This window comes from Nannospalax galili, unplaced genomic scaffold (genome assembly GCF_000622305.1).
Source record: "Nannospalax galili isolate Female #2095 unplaced genomic scaffold, S.galili_v1.0 scaffold246, whole genome shotgun sequence".
NCBI lineage: Eukaryota > Metazoa > Chordata > Mammalia > Rodentia > Spalacidae > Nannospalax > Nannospalax galili.
In genome coordinates this window covers 3,619,170-3,634,657 of record NW_008356327.1, presented here as the reverse complement: position 1 = coordinate 3,634,657, position 15,488 = coordinate 3,619,170, and the positions used below count along the sequence as shown (strand labels likewise).

The window sequence follows — 15,488 nt, the reverse complement described above, 5'->3', positions numbered from 1 at the left end:
TGAGATTTTTCTTCCTCTCTGATCAGGTTGAATTTCATATAATTTACATATTTCTAATATTTATTATTGTATCATTTTATAATCAGTTTACTATATATATATTCAAGAGGAAAATAACTTGAATATGTGTTGGAATACAAGAGGAAATAGAGGAAATAGGCATTGCATAAAGAATTACAACTCTTAAAGAATCATGTTCTAAATATCTAGCTAATTGCTCACAGAGATTTGATATTTTGTCACTGTAATACAACACTGTTTGAGAGGGTACAGTCTGACATTTTACAGTCAAGGCATAAAATGAGATTAGCAATCCTATATAAAGATTATTTTCAAAATTATGCATAGAGATATAAGAAAATAATGTCCCAGCAATTTTAACTGGTTGAAATTCTATTTCAACCACAATGATTTTTGAATAGTATATCTTTTTGTGTAATATTATGGAAAACTCTTTCTCATTGATTTTATTATGTTATGATGTTCTTCTATTCAGCATATTTTATAATTTCAATCAAATGCTTAAGAAAGCATGCCAAAACAAAATAAAGTAGCTGAACACTCACCTAAAGTATAGAGCCAGTCTTCATTACACAGCCATGACGCTTATATATCAGCAGCAAATCTTGCTAAAGTTAAGTATTTCCACCTCTCCTATTATTTCCTTCTGACTCCTTTTCAGTGGGAGGTGACATAAAACCATCATCATGGTCTATCACATGTACCTGTGTGATTCTGAGTCCATAGGGAGAACTACGAGAAGAATCTCAACACCTTTATGAGAGCACATCTCCTTTTCTCTCTTTTTGTTTTGTTTATAGAAACACTTTATTTTTCATGCACCTTCTTTCTACCCTGCTCAAATGTCAACAGCACAGCTCACAACCACTGGGTAGTTATTCCAACCCATTCAGTGGCCTGAGCATTGGGGGTTGCAGACCAGTTCTCAGTGGCTGATTGGGTATTCCTCTTCATTAGGGAACTTCTGGATAGGTACATAGGTCACTTGCATGCCTTCAGACCAGTCTGCCACCTCTGGCTGAGCTTCAGTGGACTCAGGAGCTGGTGAAGTCCATTAACCCTGAAATTCCTCCTTGGTCGCCATCTTTTCAGCAACAGCTTGCTCTTGCTTCTAAATCTCTTCAGGGTCTCTGTAGAGATCAGGCATGACCTCCTACGGTTGATCAGAGGCCAATGTACCACACATGATCAGAATTTCACAGACCCACATCCACCACATCACACCCACTGAGTGAGCTCCCTTATTGTTGGATGGGATGGCAATGTCTACATAGTGCAGAGAAGAATCTGTGTTATGTTGCAATGGTAGGCAGATTGGCATAAGACACTTCTGTGAGGGGCTGGTGGTCAGCCCTGGGGTCAGTCACCACCAGAAGACAAAGAGTTGGCTCCCTGAAGGCTGCTTGAATCTGATTAGTAAAGGTGCCAGGAGTGAAGTGGCAAGCAATTGGAGTGGCTCCAGTGGCATCAGCAAACTTCAGCACAGTTTACTGGCCAGTGTTCCTAGAGGAGATGATGTTGACATCAGCAGGGTTTTCAATGACAAAAATGGCACGAGCTGCCAACAGCAAGTTTTCCCAAGTTTTCTTCAGATTTATGATGTAGATACCATCATCTTTCCTCTTGTAGATGTTCCATCTGAAAGTCAAGATTGATGCCACCCAAGTGGGTTCCTGCTGCAAGGAATTTCAGGATATCCTCTTCTTTCATTTGCAAGATGTCTAGGGCTCCAAACATTGTCTTGGTTTCCCTTCAAGTTACGACAGGAATCAAGAACAACTCTGTATGGACCCTCCTATGAGCAGTGTGCAAAGTCACTTCTACCTTTTCAAATGTGTGGAATGATACTCTTTAGTGCAGTGAGGAATTGCACATTCTAAGTAGTAAAACCCACAGTTCAAAGTGCAATGATAACGGCCTGCATAAGCTCATTTGATAGTTCTAATTAGCTCTGATATCAATACTTGTTCAAGATTTTCAACATGTTTTGTGAAATATATATATATATATATATATATATATATATATATAGTATTAACACTCAGTAATACAGTTTTTTATTTTACATGAGTTTATATTTGTTTGATTTTATGCCATCATGGTCTTCAATGATATCTTGCTTGAACTTTCTTGGCCAGTAATTCTGCATGTGAGGAAAACATGAATTTCATCATCACTGAGCTATAAACAGCAATGTATAGAAATATGTATTAAACTTATTGCTACAACACAACGCTAGTGACATTCCTCATGTGCTTTCATTCCTTGGCTTCTATAATAACAATCATGTTTTCTGCAGGTGGAAATGCCTTTTAGTTTGCATAATTCTGTACTTTGATATTGCACTATATTGAAATATGATGGAACTTTTGTTTAAGATGAATAGGTGTTAAAGTGTTTTACAAACTTTGTTGTTTTCCATCATTGCCATAATGCTCTGTTACAAAAACAAGTAATGAGAAACATCATCATTAACATTCAAGGAAGCACCAAAAGGTTAACATGTTTGCCTTTACTGTGATATACTCTATATGATTTAACATTGTAACAGTAAAAAGAAAATGAAAAATAAAATATACAGTTTTTCTCAATTGTCATTCAGAACACAAAATGAAACAAAATAGAAGCTTGAATGGCAGTTTTGCTAAAATTGCTTACTTTGTTCTTGAATTAATCTTCTAAAGTTGCATTGAAAATAAAAGATGAGTTTACATACACAGACTTGATAATGTTTCCTACAAATATCCTTCTAATGCATTTTTCGTTAAGATGCAGAGTTGGAAGCATATATTCACATTTTCTCATCTGCATTGTAGAGTTCTAGTTTTTCATATATAATTACCCATTTTCAGGACTTTCAACTGTTATCATTAAGGTGAAGTGGACCAAAAACTCAAATAATAGGGTGATGATAAGTATTGCTGGCTGGCAAGATAGAGATAACTAAGGCAAACATACTTCTAAAAATAAATGGCTGCCTACACAGTAAGTGAGTAAGTACACTGACAGCATCCTTTGGCCCTGTTCTGTGGAATGGCTTTGATGCTATTTTGCATGTCTTCTCAGTTCCCACAGGATAAAGGTCTAAGTGTGCTCAGTAGTAACATGCTCTATAGTATACGTTTCATTAATTCTCATAGCTTCATCTTGAACTTTCTTATTCTCCTACCTGCCTTGCCTAAACCTTCCTCAGGATCTGTTTTGAAAAATGTTAACTAACACAAAATCATAAGAAAAATTGAAGTTGAACATCTGAAAAAAGTATAAAAGATATGTTTCTGTGAAAAAAGAACCACACAAGAAAAAAGGACACAAATTAGGAAAACTTGAGGAATTCAGTATAGTTGGAGGAAAGATGATTTGTAGTGAGAAATGAGGCTTAAGAATTTTAGTGAAGAATAACAATATTTCATACAATGGAGTTTGAAATTTATCAGAAATATGCTAAATAATTTTTAAAAGAACAAAGAAGCCACACAAAAAAATTCTCTTATATAGTAGTCTAATAAGATCTACCCAATGACAAAACCAGTTGACATGTCAAGGTGGATAGGGGAAATGTCACGGAGTCCCAACTCAAGATGAAAAGCTACAGGGAGTCAACTGATGCTGATGGAGAGAGAATAAGTTTTCTCCAGATACAAGGACACTGACAGGTTCTCTAATCTTTAATAGTCAATCCTAAACACATGTATGTACAAGCACCACTAACTGAACTCACTGTATTATAATAACCAAAAGTGAGGACAAGAAATTGAAAGTGAGTTGGAGAAATGGGAGGAGTTGGAGGCTGACTGGGAGGTATATAAATAATGCAAATACAGGATTCATATAAGAAAGTCTCAAAGATAAAATAAATTTTAAAACTACAGTGTCTTAACATTAACGTACATATACACCACAGAACAGCTTGGCGGGGAACACAGTACCAGACAGAAGAGACCTCCCTTAAAGCAGTTGGTGAAGGTGGTCCAGGAGACTCCTGAAAACACAGGATATTGCCAAACCTCTTGGTTATCTCCCAGAACTAGTAGATAAAATCCTACTGTAGAGGAGAGGGCATACTTAGGGTACAGGAGCAATGGATAAGGAACTGACCAGGAAGATTTCTAACTGAAGCTCAGCTATCATAACACTAGATGATGATATGCCAACAGCCAAGGGAGAAAACAACTCACGATTCAACCCAGTCCTAAAGATTAATATCTGTAATGACCTGCATGGCAAACAACCTCTATTGATGCAGTAGTGGCAGTGTTGTGGGGGCGATGAGTGTGGCCATCAACAGTTATCTAAATGGACTTGAAACTCTCTCAATGGGAGGGAACTCATGGGTGTCACTATAAACTCATCCAAATACACATGGCAGGAGAGGCCATAGATCCTGGAGAAAACCCTACCTCTTTCATATCTCAAGAAAAATGAAACTTCTTACTGTATGCTAAATATTGATTATTACATGTACAGACAAGCATACCATATAGTACTCATCAAAGAAGTGTCTTTTTTGGGGGGGGGTTGTTTTGGTCTTTTTGAAGCAGGGTCTTCCTGTAGCTCCAGCTGTCCTGGAACCCACTATGTAGACCAGGCTGGCCTTGAACTCACAGAGATCCACCTGCCTCTGCCTCCCAAGTGCTGGCACTACGGGTGTGTGCCACCAAGTTTCTTTATGCAACAGATGGTGGTTACTGCAGAATTGTACATCTGGTCAGACACAGAAAACATACGTCTGAGAGATGCCCAGTACTAGGTGACACATCTACAGTTGAACCTCTACAACCAAGGCTCCCTGGAACATAGAATAAGGGGTTGAGAAAACACTGGTATATCCCTTAACTCTCACTAGTAAAGCTTCCTTATACAACAGAGTGCAAAACACAAAGAAGGCCACAACCGGCCAAGTTTTAAAGAATAAGAGACTTAGAATATAGGATAGACCCTATGTGGAACCTCATCCATCCAGGGCTTAGGGACCATTGTGGAAGAGAGGGCAAAAAGATTGTAAGAGCCAGGGCTGGTGCATGAACACAAGGAAGCACAGACTTTCAGGCCACTGGAAGCTTGAACCTGTGAACTTAGATAGAGAAGTTGCATTGTAGATGTGTCACTAAGGCCTGGGTCTCTCAAAAAGTTTTTTTTTTTTTTTTTTTTTTTTTTTTCCCCTGTAACATTTGGCAATGGGGTTATGAAACACACCACCCATTTTTTTTTTTTTTTTTTTTTTTTTTTTTTTTGCACCTGTGAACTATGGCAATGGTGATATGGAACACAACACCCATGTTAACTCAGTTGAGCCCAGAGGAGAGGAGAGAAATGGGTGGTGGGCTAACACTAGACAGAGAATTATTTGAGACTGATTGGTGCTGGGTTTGGTAAGCAGATGGGGGAGGCATGGATCAAGGAGAGGAACTGAATTTGACTGAAAACTTTTGTACAAAGTTGTAAAAGTTCAATAAAAAAATACACATATATATATATTCCTGTCATCCTGTTAAAAAAAAAAAAAACTTTTTGAGACACCCAGGCCTTAGTGACACATCTACAATGCAACTTCTCTGCCTAAGACACAGGGAATTTAGCAGAACAAGGGTCAGAGAGAATATTAAGGTATCTCTAAACTTTCACCAGCAAAGCTTCCTCGTGCAACAGATGGTGATGAACACAGAAAGCCACAACTGGCCAGAATGCAGAGAATAAGAGATTACAGTGTGTTTCCTGTGATAGGACACCTATATTAAATTTTTGCCACCCTGGGCTCAGGGACCGTTATCGAAGAGGGGACCCAGAAAGACTATAAGAGCCGGGGGTCTTAGATGACCACAGGAAATTGTTTTTTAAAAGTTGAACATCCTTCACTGCAATGTAAATGAAATTTAAATTACTTGGGGATTTCAAACCTCTCCAGTTTGAATGACTAATATTTAAAAACAATGGTAACTAATGTTGGCATCAATGTAGGGAACGAAGGACACTGGTGGGGGTTCGAACTGGAGTAGTCATTATGGAAATCATTTTGAAGGTTCCTAACAACAACTAGAAATACCTAGTAATATTTCCTAAGGACTCTATATGCAGTTGCAGGGGTACTTATCCATGTTCATAGCCAAGAAATTAAAACAGCCTAGATGTTCATCACCTGCTGAATAGATAATGAAAATGTGATACTTGTACACAATGGTATTCAACTATTAAGCAAAATGAAATTACAAAACTCACAGGTAAGTGGATGGAACTTAAAAAAATCATCCTGGGTGATGTAACCCAGACCCAGGAAGATAAACATCAACTGTGTTTTCTCATCTGTGGATGCTAGCCTTGAATCTGTAGAAGCACTTTTTTTTTTTTTTTTTAATGGAATTAACATTGAACTCAGGAAAATAGTAGGAGTCATGGTAGTGGATTTTAAAGGTTGAGGGATAGTACACAGGTAGTGTGGAGGGGGAAAGGTGAATAATAGAACAGGAAGGATTAAATTGGGTGGGAAGTAGGAGTTCATATAGAAGAGAAAGTAAAGGGAGGGATAACCAACACTAAAGGCCTTTGAAAGTGCTGTATGGAAGTCCACTACTAGAGGCTTCCTAAAATATTCAAACATGAATAGGGACAATGTACACCACAACCACAAGCTATCAAAGAAAAAGCTCAGTGCCAGGAATGAGTTACCTCATTTGGAGTTGTTGGCCAGCAGCTTTCATAGACACCCATCCCAAATATTAATGATTATTTTCAGTGCTCCTGGTCACCCTCAAGAACTTGATGGCAAGACCAAATTGCTGATTGTGGAAAATTCTGTCAGGAAGGAAAACTACTTATTCTTCATTGTAGAATTAGTGTTACTATGGATGGCAACATATATGTTGTTTAAGGTCTTTCATTTCATAACCAGGAATGAAAATATTTCTTCATCAGTTAAACAAATGTTATAATTCAAACCTGTCGTGTTTCGACTAAATTTTTATATTGACTTTAATTACATTATAACTGTTCACCAGATTGCTCCCACAAGATCTATTCTCACATTCATTCATTCATGCTCTCCACAGACATCTATGTTACTATCAAGCTAACATAATTTCTTGTCTTTCTCAATAAACTGAACAGCTTAGTAGTGAGATGGAATAGTATGAAAAGGTACAATGAAATGTAGTAAGCAACATATTAAAGGAAATAGCTAGTGCATATTTCTTATGGGTGGCAGGCAGGAATGAAACTGCATATTTACATGAGCTTGAATTATATAGAAAATTTTGTTAAAGATCAAATATAAAAATCACTAGAAAGAGTTTCTATATAGAGTAAGCATACATGTAATATCTTCAGTGAAAGTAACTGAAAAAATCAAGACTCTACCAAATACAGACACTAGCTAGAGAAAGTACAAAGAGATAATGGATAACATTAAATCTGTGAATGCATGTGCATCTAAAAAGGAACCATGTTCAAGAAATGTGTAAGTGAACCAGAGAAGACAAAGATTCCCTCCAGAAAGCCTTTCAGCTTTTAGTGCTATTGCTGTGAATCAAAGCTACATATTCAGAAAAAGTCTGTGTACACAGATGTTACAGATAAACATTTATTTTAACAGTGCTCTCATACATTAACAGTCATTCAGAATTACCATTGCTCATTCATAGAAGCCTTATCCTAGAAATGCAGGGATTTGAAAGAAAATGACTGAAATACCTACTTTGGAGGAGAGACAGGAAGCCAGTGGGGGTTTTCTTTTGAGTGAGCTGCTTCCCAAAGACTAATGAGAATGGGATGTTTCTTAAATATGTGGCCCTGGGTCTGGATATCTAGGAAATGGGGACAAAGGGGCAAATAACAAAATAATAGTATTTTATTTAGGTCTAATTGCAATTAGTTCCCAATATCTCTTCATTTTAGTGGTTTATTTTCTAAGGCGTCTTTTAACAAAAGCCTCCTATGGTAATGTATACAATTAGTTGGACTAGTTACACTAATTGAAGAAAAATACTTTGGAATATATGCATGACATTCTAATAGTTTATAGTTTTTCAACATCATTTTATAAGAATGCTATTTTGCAAATACTTTTTTGAATGGTTTAATATCTTTTTTGTTAATTCAAGAAACATAAAAATAATATATTTGAATTTGTACTTGAGACTGCCAAGACGTGTCAGGTATAAATTCATCATTTCCCCCTATGGACATGTTGTTAATCAAGGCATGCTTATCAGTTTTATTAACTCACTTTAGATTGTCTTTAAGAGAGGGAAAGCTTTTAGTTGTAAGGAGTAATTGGTTTTCTCTTTAAAAAGCATACAGTAATCCTTTAATAAATTAAATGTTAAACTTTATCATCATTATCTGTTATAAACTGGTCAACAGAATTAGTTGCACAATTAATGTTCCTATTTCTTCTCTACAGATTCTCTATGTAGAAAATACCTCCTCTTTTTATGATGTGGCCTCAGTCACATTTTGATGTTGACTTTGCAGTGATGATCTCAGTTTGAGAAATGCAAATTTCTATAAAAAAAAATACGACCAAATTTGTGTCTCAAATGAAGGTGAGGTTTACTTTTTTAAACCTCACAAAGAAAAATGTGGATTTTGAACAAGCAAGCATTTTTCCTGTATGCATGATTCATGGGCGTCTGACCATCTGAAAATTATTAGAAGCATGGAGAGGTAATCACAGAATCCCCTGTGGCGGGAGAAGGTGCTCTACAAAACGCCCAGCAGCATTTTGATGTTGCTGACAAAGACATCTTTGGTCTTATAGCGTTTCCTTTCTTGAATAAAAGTTTTAATTGTATTTTACTGTCACTGCTTTACAACTATATACGGGTACTCCAAAGAGAGCTGGGAGTGCAAGACAGGGCATAGATAACAAGCCTTTTCACCTAGATCAGGTGTACCTGCATTTCACATCTGACAGAGGAAACCAGGATTCTTGACAGTGAACTGTGTTCATGAAGTCCATGGGATTTTAGATTGTGTCCTGTGGAGAGACAATGAGACCTTTCTGTTTGTGAAAAGTAAAATTTACTCATTTTGTTAACTTGTGCCAAGATTGCTCAGTTTTTACCAGAACGTTTATTTTCATTCCCAAACCCTCATTTTCCCATCCTAATGAATTATAGGGACATGGCATGGCCAGAAAATAAAAGTATGGAAGAAATATGTGTCTATTTGGCCAAAAGTTTGAGAAAGAATATCTTTATGTTCTGAAACACTATGTGGAAAGGAGCTATCCTATATCAGGTACACCAATTTAAACTGTCAAGGTAGTGCTAACCAACCTTCCATTATATTATGTCATGTAATAGAGGCTATATGTCTAATTTACCTAAGGTAACAATAAAAATAATATTATGGAAATAAGACAAAGAAGTTTGACAGCTTCTTGCTGCTAGGACAATTCAGGAAGGAAGTAAAACAAAAGTAATAAGGTCAAAATACATAGAAGAAAAAGGAAGTTGCTTTTCTAAGTTTCTTTCGGTGAGTTCCATTAAGTAGTTTATATAACCATACATTTGACATGGCCATTAAGCTTCTATGATTTGACCACTGCTTAACTCTACAGTCTGTTCCTGTTCCTGACTCACACCCTCACTAGCTTTGCTCCAGACATGCTGTTTTTAAAAATTCCATTAATGCGGTATGCTTTTCCCCCACACCCACTCCCATGTTTGAGTCTTAACAGATATTTTCTCTTCAGGAAATGTTATTCTCATTCTGTCTCTCTGTTCTCTCTCTCTCTCTCTTTCTGTCTTGTTCTTTCTCATCTTTAAAATGAATTCCTTCATGAAGTTAGTATTAAGCCTCCTATGATTATAGAAGGACATATACATATGATATTTGATCTAAAAACATACACTCTGCATTCTTACACAAACAATTATGGCCTATTTCTTACTGTCTGAAACAAATTCCCACAATCTTCTTAAATTGAATTTTTAATTTTTATTTATTATTTTTATTTTATGTCAATGAGTATATTTCCTGCATGTATGTAAGTACACCATGTCATGCAATGAAGATGGCACTGGATTTCCCTTGAACCGCAGTTATGGACAGTTGTTATTGACCATGAGGGTGCTTGGAATTGAACCTGGGTCCTCTATAAGGGCAGCCAGTGCTCTTAACCACTGAACCATTTCTCTAACTCCTAGCATGAGTGTTTGAGAATAGGAAGCCTTGGGGATAAGATAGTGAACTGTGTACATATGATGATCATTTTCACTGTTACATCAATAAAGACAATATAGTAAATGAATCTTCTTATTTATTTAGACAGGCATTTTGTGCCACGTTAAGAAGTGTAGAAGAACTGGCAAGTTTTAGAGAAAATACCTGGAAAGAAAACAGGAGGAGGAGTGCTATAGTACACAGAGAAGTCACATCTCTTTTGTTGTCTGTCTTATGTTCTAATCGAAGGACAATAAAATACACTAACAAGTCATCAATTATTATCACCCAAACTAATTTACTTTAAAAGTAACAAAGTAGGAAAGTAAGACACAACGGAGATCTCATATCTCTCAGGACTCTACTCTCAGTAAGTTTACAAAGTCAAGGAATAAGAATAAGTGAGCACAACCCACGGCATATTAGAGCATAAAACAGTGGGAGCTCTGGATTTTATTTTGTAGTGGTTCTATACTCCTCAAGGGTATGTGAAAAAATATCCAGTACAGCTGCATCTCTTTATTACCAGTTACTCTTAGCTATTACTAGTTACTCTTAATTTGCCAGGATAATGAGTTACAGTTGCTTGTTGCTACTTACAGTATTTTCTCCTAGTTTCTCATATACTTTATTAGGACTAGATTATTTGATTTCATGTTAAAGCAAAGTGAAATCATTAGACTTCTATGAGCCTGAAGAATCAGTTTTAAAACCAGTTGTTATCGCTTTATATCTTCATCAGCAAGTGAGTAAATTGAGAAGCCCTTGATGTTGGTGGTAAGATTATGAAGCAGAGGACAGAGGACAAGTGGCCCAAGAAGAGACTGAGGACATAAATTGTTGCTAAGATCACAAATGTCTGCTTCTTCTGTGTAAAGGAATTGACTAAGAAAAAGAGAAAACCACTGAAGGAGTTTCATTTTTGTGAGGATTAATGGCAAGAATTGATTTTGTTTAAGTAAAGATGCAGAACATGTACTTCTGTGAAGGGAGAAAATCTAGTCAGTGGAAACTGTCTAGGCAAATATTTTTAGTATAGGCTAAAGAAATGGATAGGGTAAGAAGAGATTTAGGGGTATTTAAATGGTAAAATTTATATAACTAAGAGAATAGATTTTGCAGTGAGTCAGGCATATGGTAGGAGCAATTTACAACTGGATGTTTTACAGTACTACTCAGTGTTTGAGAGAGCACAAGAAAACACATGTTGGAATAATCAGAACTTCTAGTTTGAATTCATTTGAGTGTCTCAATTTTCAAAATAGAAAATGTACTCACAAAGAGATAAACCTTTCTGGAATTCAGGGAAGATCTGCAAGATGTATCTGTGTCTTTGGAAGCCATGAACATGTAGATAGTGACTGATATTAAACTACCCACCCACAGGAGTTTAGAAGAGAAAACATTGTATATAATTAAGGACAGTCTCATAGACCTCCAGCATATCTGGGCCAGGAAAAAAGGAAAGAACTTATAGATAAATCTGAAATGTAATGGCCTATAAGCAAGGAGAAAGGAAGAGTGTGGCTATATAGATAACCAGTAGTGCACTGCACAAATGACATTGAAGTCTGTGAATCTAGGCCAATGGACAGGTTTAGAAGCCTTGGTAAAAATTTATGTAGAGGGATGATGGAGGAGAAGCCAGGTTTTATTCAGTGACCAGGCAAGGGAAAGGGATAATGTCATGACAACAAGAGCAGTCAACTCTTTAGACAAATTTGCTGTTGAAGGAAACTGAAAACATGGTATTTACTGGGAGAATATAAAAATAAACAAATATTTTATAATGATAGTTAATAATGTGAAGTTCCTGCATATACAGGAGCTAAAAAGTGAAGAGAAATAAATAAATGGCCAAGACTAAGTTTCTACTTTATTGGAAAAAAGTCTGGATGGACCTAGGAACATTTTTCATCATCCCTTTGAGTTTCTAAGAAGAATAAGACTTAGGTGAATGAAGGCAGTTTGCATATGTAAGATTTAGGGCTTATATCACTATGACAGTCATGCAAGCTGAGAAGTCATGAATCATGACCCTCTTGCTTGAAACTGTTACAAAAATCAATTATGTCTGAGAAAATTGTCCCCCCATCATCTTTCCATTTGAGTTGCAGTTGTTGTACATTCTAATATATAGCAATAAATAGATGACCATAAAATGTTTCAACTATTCATCTTATTATGACCACACACATATTACTAAATCTTATAAATTTGTCTTTCTACTCTTATCTTGCTACAGAAAACTGTGCTATATATTAATGAACTCACATAAGAAATCACTTCTCCAGTGTTCATTAAATGATAAAGAGTTGATTTTTGTACAGTTTTTTTAATATGTAATTCTGGAAAGGAAACCTATGTGTCTTAAAATGCATAATGTCACCTTAAATAACATCACTCCTAGCAAACAAGTTAAGGGACCTGGTATTTGTATACTTTAGTGTTGTCATAACAGAATATGGGGTTAGTATATGTTTCCAGAAAAGCAGCCATTAAGAGTAGATAACATAAATTTTTAATAAGTTCCAAATATTCAAATATCAGCACTGTAGTACCATCCTTTTGATCAAATGCCAATTGCAGTTTGAAGATTTGTTTTGAAAGCTGTTAATTGGTGTATGATCAGAAAAAAAATTTACTTTTAAAGTAATCTCTGGTATTTCTATTATAAACCATCATGTCACATTCAATTTTATCATGGTAACTTGTAAGAGAAAAATACAAATATGACACTATTTTTCAATAAAATCCAAAGCAGCAGAACACCCTATGATATGAAATAAGGTTGAGGGGAAAAAAAGGGTGTTCATACTTGAGATTGATTGTCAATTACTCTATGAACCTAATATGACTTTTCTGTGACAACAACGAAAATGTTCTTAATGTTGAGTTCAATACCAAGTATTTTTTACTAGATGTCTTGACTTCTTCAATGGTAAAAAAATAGAATGCTTTCCACTTTGCATGAACTAACAAAAGTTAATAATATACATTTTGTCAATAAAATTATCAGTATAACACATAGATAACAAAATGTCCACAAAAATATACTATTTGTGCCAAATATCTGATGAAGAAATATGTATTTCAAGGAAGTTATTTTATTTTATTTATTATTTTTATTTCATGTGTATGCATGTACTGCCGACATGTATACAAGTGCATCTGTGTCTTGTACTCCCTGTGGAGGTCAGAAAAGTGCATCTGATTCCCCTGGAACTGGAGTTACAGACAGTTGCTAGCTGCCATGTGGGTCCTGGAATTCGAACCTAGGTCTTCTGAAAGAACAGCCATTGCTTTTAACTGCTGAGTCATCTCTCCAGGCCTCAAGGAAGGTTTTAATTTGTTCCAGTTTGAAAAACCACAGAAATGTTGCAAGTTAAAGTTATCACAGAGAATTATGGACTATTTCAAGCCTTTCATAGTGATATGCAAAATGCTTGATTTTTTTAACCATCCATTCATTTAGATTTAACACATATATTACGCTTTCTCTTTCTGACTTAATCAATTTACTAACCCTGCATAGCATAAAGAATAGTAGATCATGATTACACCAGCTGTTTGATGCAATATGTAAAACCTATTACAGGAAGTGAGAGAAGTTATTTTAAAAAATATTTGAGTTTACAATTCCTATTTATCTGCTTTTTTTCCCAGACTGCATATAGACTTTCATATAAATTATAAAAACTGGTTCCATAGAGAGAAGCTGAGTGTGACTGGTAGAGGCCATTTTCTTGTTAACTTAGTAGTCTTTCTCATAGCTGCTTCCTTATTAAGCAAACCAATTAAGTGTGCTGAGAGTAAGCCACGTATGCTAAGTACACAATTTGTATAAATTTCTGTTCTGTTCATTACCTTTATGCTACTGATTTTATTTTTCCTGACTTGGAGTACTGGGTTCACATTTTTAATAAGAATTTTGTGTTAAAAATGGCATGTTGAAATGCCTGACATGAGAATTCTCAAACTGTCTTAACTAGATTTTGGCATTTAATAAGCTGTAAACTGCTAAAGCTATTTGCAGATGAAGTCTCATTTTTGTCCATCAGCAGGGGGCTGGAAGCATAATTAATTGAGTGAAAGTTAAAAGATGGACAGCACGGTTACACTTATGCAAATATTTCAGCCCAACATCTAACAGAAGAGGAAAATAGCTTGCAATCCATTGGTTTAGTTTTGGACCCAATTCCACAGGGTCCATTTAAATACTGTAGATTGTGCATCTGACAATTAAGACCCATAGTTTTTTATAATTCTAACTGTGATAGTAGGAACAGTAGGTAAACAGTTGAAGTCCAGAGAGATGATTCTCTTTTGGTTCTCGCCTTTTTAACCTCTCATGAATGTTAAAATATACTTGCAAAAAATCAAAAATCAAATGATGTATGTGTGTGCAACCATATGCCAGACTCTGCTGTTTGTTTCTTTTATTCATATCCTGGGCATATGCACCCTTGCACACCAAAGGTTTCATTTAATTAAAGTTATTTAAAAGCTTAATGCACAGAGATCAGGACAGCTGCTTGAGATATTAACCTGGGCGCTGTTTGGGGACAGCAGGAAGCCTTTGCTGGGAGTCTGTCTCCTATTACATATTTTGGTGAGGTTTTTTCCCTGCTTGCCTCAAAAGACTGCTGGTTTTTCTTTAAATTGAGGAGAAACGTTAGTTTCCCAAATCATCAAAGGAAGTTTCAAATTGAAATTGTGCATATTCCTCATTTATATATTTTTCCCATGACTAGATCTGCATGACTACCTTGGTGATTGATTTTTGATAAGGCTCTTTGTGTTTGCGTGAGATTTGTTGGCTATTTAGAAAAACACTGCTTCCCACAAAAAAATTTCCTAAACATTTTCTTTTACAGTTTCTTTTCATATTACTGTTCTTAGGGCAGGTCTAGTTGAAGTTTTAATTCTAACTTTTTCTGAAAGTTAGGATACAGTAGAAATTAGATTTATTAGCAAAATAATAAAAGTTTTTTCAAATGTGGGGTCTTTGATGCTGTGCATGTCTTCTTTAGAATACTGGAAAACAAAGTTTAATAGTTAAAAGAAAGACTTTCTTTTTGTTTTGCTTGCCTTTTTAAAGAATTTTTTTTGAGATTTTTACATTTCATACAATATTTCTCAAACAAATCCAGAACCCCTCTCATAGCCATACCTCTCCCATTCCCCCACTAACCCCATGCATTCTGTCATACATGCTGAGTCTTATTCATTCAGGTGTTTACTTTTAACTTCAATCCTGTATAACATTAAAAAATGTAGTTTTATATATATAGCTACATATATAA

General features: G+C 35.6%; 1 pseudogene; it reads right to left on the bottom strand.

Annotated features, from left to right (window-relative positions):
* Nucleotides 1-879: 879 nt before the first annotated feature.
* LOC103751187 lies at nt 880-1,758 on the bottom strand (annotated as a pseudogene).
* Nucleotides 1,759-15,488: the final 13,730 nt, after the last annotated feature.